Genomic DNA, 6,000 nt, shown 5'->3' on the forward strand with positions numbered 1-6,000 from the left:
TGGGCATATACAGAGGAAAGGCCACAAGAGGATACAGTGAGAAGGAAGCTATATGCAAGCTGAAGAGAAAGGTCTCACAATAAATCAAATCTGCCAACATCTTGATCTTAAACTTACAGTCGCCAGAATTGTGAGAAAATACATTTATGTTGTTTAAGCCACTCAATCGTCGGTATTTTCTTATGGCATCCTTAGCAAACTAATACAAAATCCTAAACCTAAGTTGGTAACATTTTTTTTTAGGACAAGGAAAATGCTACATATAGAAATCTATGATTTGTTACTTTTGCTTAAAATTCAAAACACATATATACCTGAAACCAAAAAGGTATTAAGTTTCAATCTCAGACAAATGACTGCCTAAGACAGGAAAGCCAGATGTTTTAGTTTCTTGTTTAAAAATAAAGCACAATAAGATATAGGAAATCTTGGGCAACCATGGATTTCTATACACTGTCAGGGTTTGAAAGTAGAATGCAAGAAAACTTAAAATCATGGGTAGTTTGATATATATCCACACCTATTAGGAAAATGGCTGATTGTATATAAAGAATATATCTGGTCTTTGAAAATCTAAGCAGCTAAGCAGGCTATTAGTAGTTTAGACAAACAAATCAGAACAGGATTTTAGAACTACACATGCACTGGAGGAATTTCAAGAAGCTGTGTTGGATATAGTCCATTGATCTGATTCATTTCTACCACCTCCTCAAAGCACTTTTCTGTATGGTGAGGGCAGAAAATTAAAGACTTCATTTCATAGAGTCTCTTGCAGTACTGGATGTGACGGAGTTTCTTTCAATTAGATAGGTTCATACGAGAGTTTTGAAGGGAAAATTTGGGAGGCAGCCCTTTTTAAATTTTACTGATTTTTGGCTATTTGATGGCAAGCAAGTTATGAAAATACGATTATTGTGCGTGTAGATATGTTGGAGAGTTCAGTTTCCAGCTTCACTGGTATTTGTGTATAGTTCTGGGGTGTCAGCCACCTTCTGATTCCATTAAGATCAGTATGCCAAACTCAGAGGTCCAGTGGTAGCCCCCAGATGATTTTCCACTTTCTTTATTGGGTCAGAGGCTACAGCTCTTTTGGCTGGTCAATTTGACATATAGTATTCTAAAGTGTAGTTCAAAGCCTATTTTTTCCAATAATTCTTTGTTTTGAATCTCCTACTGCTCATAGTATTTAGTGTAATGTCTGAGTTTAAGAGAAACCAAGAAGTAAATTTCAATTTTCTGTATAAAATGAATTAAATTGGCTTGTGGAAAAACAATGTATTATATATATTCTGGCTTTTATTTAATATAAAATGCAAACAAGTATAACCCATTATATCTCCAAATATATACATGAGTAAATATAACTCTTCAGCAGACATGAATATGACTCTAATTTCACACGTAGAGTTTTTTTTCCCTTAATCTACAGATACATTCTTATTCTACCCCTCATATGTGACATATATTTACTTAATTGATGATGAGATCAACAAAGAGATATCCCTGGTTTCACTGTCATTTAGTCACAAATTTGCAACACAACATATGTATACACATACACAAAAGGTATTAAACCTAATCTTCCCAGCACCAGTGACAACAGAAAACGTTTATGAAAGGAAAAAAAAGTTACATTATTTTTTCAGTCTCTTCTTCAATTCAATCACTTTCCCTCCTAGTTCAGAGACTAAAACTGCATTGAGGTACAAAACTGTTCTTTCATTGCCCTAAGAATATTTATTTGTTAAACCTGAAGGAAGCCTTTAAACAGAATTTTTAAAAATTATTTTAATTGAAAAGATATTTTACAAGGATAGGTAAAAGCATGAATGCCTATGTTTGTGCGGCCATTAACTAGAAAAGGGCACTTCATTAAATTCTTCTGGGACTTAAGTTCCACTACAATTAAAAATCAGAGAGACCTAAATGATCTCTTCAAGTGCTTCTAGTTCTAAAATCCCAGGCTTGTCTTCTGGCTACACTGTACTAGGAAGGAATATTTAAAGAGAGTATTTGAAATACCTATTAGCTTATGGAAAGAAAATGCTAAGTTAGAACTCATTAATTAAACATGCACAGAAATAAGGGAGGAAATAAGACATTTTCCAAAAGAAAATCCATTTACTAATGCAGATTTTTATTAAAATAATATCACAAGTTATCAATAAATATTTTGAAACTCTCTTCATAGTGCTTTTTAAACTTGGACATTTCTTGCAACAATCCTGTAGGAGAAATGCTGGTGTCTATCTCTATAAACATTTAAAATATACTTGTCTGCAAAGTTATGTGCACTTGTTTTTCTGTCTTAAAAGAAAAAAGATGAAAATATCTTGAAGTCATTATTTTGAAGGTGATTATTAGAGAAGCACAATAGTGAGGAAATTATGGCTGTTCAAAAAGTATGATGTGACAGCAATTTACCCAGGACATTTACTTTTATTAAGACCTGTGGCTTCAGTTTCTTAATATCTTTAGGGCTGAAATTGTTTAGATATTAGGAGGAGATAGCAGTGGCAGCAACATTTTGGAATTTATCATGAGTCTATCTAAAGTACTTTTCTAGAGTTTATTGCCTACATAAAAAAGATAAAGGCCTCTGAAAAAAGCTTTAGAGTGCAGAATTTAATATAAAATTTACAAATTATGGCAGGCACAGTGGCTCATGGCTGTAATCTCAGCACTTTGGGAGGCCAAGGTGGGCGGGTCACCTGTGGTCAGGGGTTCGAGAGCAGCCTAGCCAACATAGCAAAACCTCATCTCTACTAAAAATACAAAAATTAGTCGAGTGTGGTGGCATGTGCCTGTAATCCCAGCTACTCCAGAGGCTGAGGCAAGAGAATCCCTTGAACCCACGAGGTGGAAGTTGCAGTGAGCTGTGATCATGCCACTGCACTCCCGTCTGGGGGATAGAGCAAGACTCTGTTTCCAAATATAAAATAAAATTAAAATTAAAAAATAAATTTACAAATTAGTTCAATTACCAAAATTCATTTAATATTATAAATTGGTTCTCTCAAGCGCATGGTACAGTGAATGGTAAAATGCATCGCCAATGGGTTATGTGCAGCATTTTCCATGGGTTGGGTTATACACACATTTTTCAATTATCAGAAAAGTTCTAATAAATTAAAATGTATTTCTAAGTCTCCAGAATTTGAGAAAAAATAGTTCTTTTAACAGTGTTTACATTAAACAATCAGTTTGGCCATTTGCCTTATCATACTGGTCAGTTCGAACATCAAATATAGCTGATTAATGCAGTGAATTGACCAGCTGTGTGACTAAACTAACCAACGAAGCTATCCATTTAATGTGAAATATGTGCAGTTTAACTGTCATGTAATTCATTAGTTCCATTATTTTGTTTATGCCCTGGGAGCTCTCTGACCTTCTCTGCTCTGAGAGATAGTACACTCGACAATGAAATAAGCTGGAGGCATCAGGATTATAGAAGACTCTTAATGCATAAATGCATTGTCAAAGCAAATAAGTACTTACAGAGAATCCGAGTTGGTTTTCTTTCTTTCTCTCTCTCTCTTTCTTTCTTTCTCTTTCTTTCTCTCTCTCTTCCTTCCTTTCTTCTTTTTTCTTTTATTTATTTATTTAATTTATTTTATTTCTTCTTTCTTTTTTTCTTTCTTTCTCTTTCTTTCTTTCATCTTTTTTTTTGTTTTTTTTTTTTACCTTTCTCCATTGGAAGCAGGCAAATAGCTTATGGTGTTAATGATTCAGGTTACTAATTCTCTTTGGGCAAAGACTGTTGACATGAAATAGTACTTTTGAATATGGGAGGGCAGAAAGACAGTTTCCAAGCCAAAAAGGTTTTTATATACAAGGATTATGGATATGACACTAGATAGTCTCATTAGTAATGGGCTTGTACTCAGATAGACACATACACACTGCAGAGAAGTGGGGAAAAAACCATAGGCTTTGAGTCTGACAGAGCCAGTTCTCACATTGTAACCAATTTTATTTTATTTGACTCTAAACAAATGTTATGAAGTGTAAAGGTAAAGTGTCTTTCTCACATGAGATAAGGAAACTCATATTCAGAATGAATATGTGGCTTGCTAATAATCATATAAATAATAAATATCAGAGCCAAGACTAGTACCCAGATGTTTTTATTATTAATTTATTGCTCTTTCCTTCCACTAAACCATAAGAAATCTTTCATAATTCACTCACAAATGATCAAAGTGTCAATTTAAACAAAGGTAGTCCCTGTGTCCAAATAGTAGGTAAATAGGAGATTGACTGATTTTATGTAATCAGGAAGTAGAAGTGACTTCTGGTATTGCTGGAACCAGAAATTCAAACAATAAGCAATTGGTTATGCAATCTCTTCCTCACTCATCGTACTTGTTTACTAGCACTTCCTCCTTTCCCTGTTTGTCTCCATATGTTGGCCTCATTCTTTATTATTTCTGACAAATGCTTCTTACCTGGCAGCAATTATGACAATTTCAAATCAATATTATTTCCAGGCTTATGCCCCTCCCCACTGCTGCCCCCCAACCCCTTTTTCTTTCTCCTCCTCCTTTGTCTTTCTCTGTAATTCCTGGCTTAGATCACAGGTCAATCTGCAGATTCATCAGGGTTCCCAGGGCTCAAAGATACCATCATTTTTCAGACCTGTGTCACATTTAATACCCTAGCCAAAGAAAATTTGACCAGCAACCTTAGGAAAATCACATGAAGAAGTGTGGTGATTCTGTCCTGACACAAACGTAAAATGTTTCTCAACTATATCTTGTTGTCCAATAAAGAATAGTCGTAAGAACTTTCATGGAATTAACATGGCATACCAGTGCATCAAATATTGGCATTTTAACAGAAGGGAATAAATTGGGACTAAAAGGACCCTGAGATATACTTTCGACATCTAAAAAGAATAGTTGCTAACTAATTTCAATCACACCTGCAAGTGATTCTGGAACACTTTAACCAATACATGCTGTCGAGGACAAGGATATGTTTTTTTTTTTTTTGTTTGTTTTTTTTTTTTTTCTGGTTAAAAGGAGCTCTGGGTAAAGCATGGTCCTTTAAATACAGATTCTCAGACTCAAGAGTAACAGCAGAATTCCATTTGTAGCTTCACACTACAAGTAAAGTTATCAAAAGAAAGGTGGTATTTTGAGTTCTGTCCACGTTCATTCTGTCTTCTTGATTTAAAACTGGAACAGGAAAATAGAGCTCTGTTATTCATTAGGCTCCTGTAAATCCCCAAGAAGATCATTGACTCTTGTCTTTCAAATTTAAAATTATTAAGTCATAACTGGATTGAGATATTTCTCATATTATTGGGTAGTTTTCTTGCTTTTCCTTTTTAAGTTCAAAAGTGATTTTGAAAGCTTCCTTCTACATAGAAACTATGATTGTTGTCTCAGTATTTTCCTTACTCACTTGAAAGAGAGGCCTCTTAGAAGGAGAAGTAAGCAGAAAAGACATAGCATTTCATCCTAAGCAACCATCCATCAAAGCTGCCCTTAGTTTTACAGGCTTATTCTCCCAAGGTAGAATGATGGTTAAGATTATAATTGTGTAGTGTCCCTGAAGACACAGCCTGAATACATTAAGTTTTCAAGCATAAAGAAGATATTTTATTATCCCAAAGGATACAGGCTTTTCACCACTCCCAAGAGAAATTTAGCTGTTAACTACAGTGCTCACAAATTACTTAAATAAAAGAGTCTTCCTTAGTAACCAAAGTTAAGTCCTAGCAACATTCATATTTACAGGCAAACCATTAACAAAAACAGATTCTCAGATATTATTAATTTTATAAGAGCATTTATACTGTCTTTGGATTGGTATAGCTTCATCCCTGTTTAGGAAATGAGTGGTAATATTGCCAAGAGAAACAACATATTTTAAAATAAAATACATTCTTTCTTTACGCATACATTTTATGATTTCACAAAGTGCCACTGACATAATGATCTTTGATAAGTACTAAAAAAAAACCACTGAAAATCAGAAATAATGGATTAT

The sequence above is a fragment of the Macaca fascicularis genome, chromosome 5 (genome assembly GCF_037993035.2).
Source record: "Macaca fascicularis isolate 582-1 chromosome 5, T2T-MFA8v1.1".
NCBI lineage: Eukaryota > Metazoa > Chordata > Mammalia > Primates > Cercopithecidae > Macaca > Macaca fascicularis.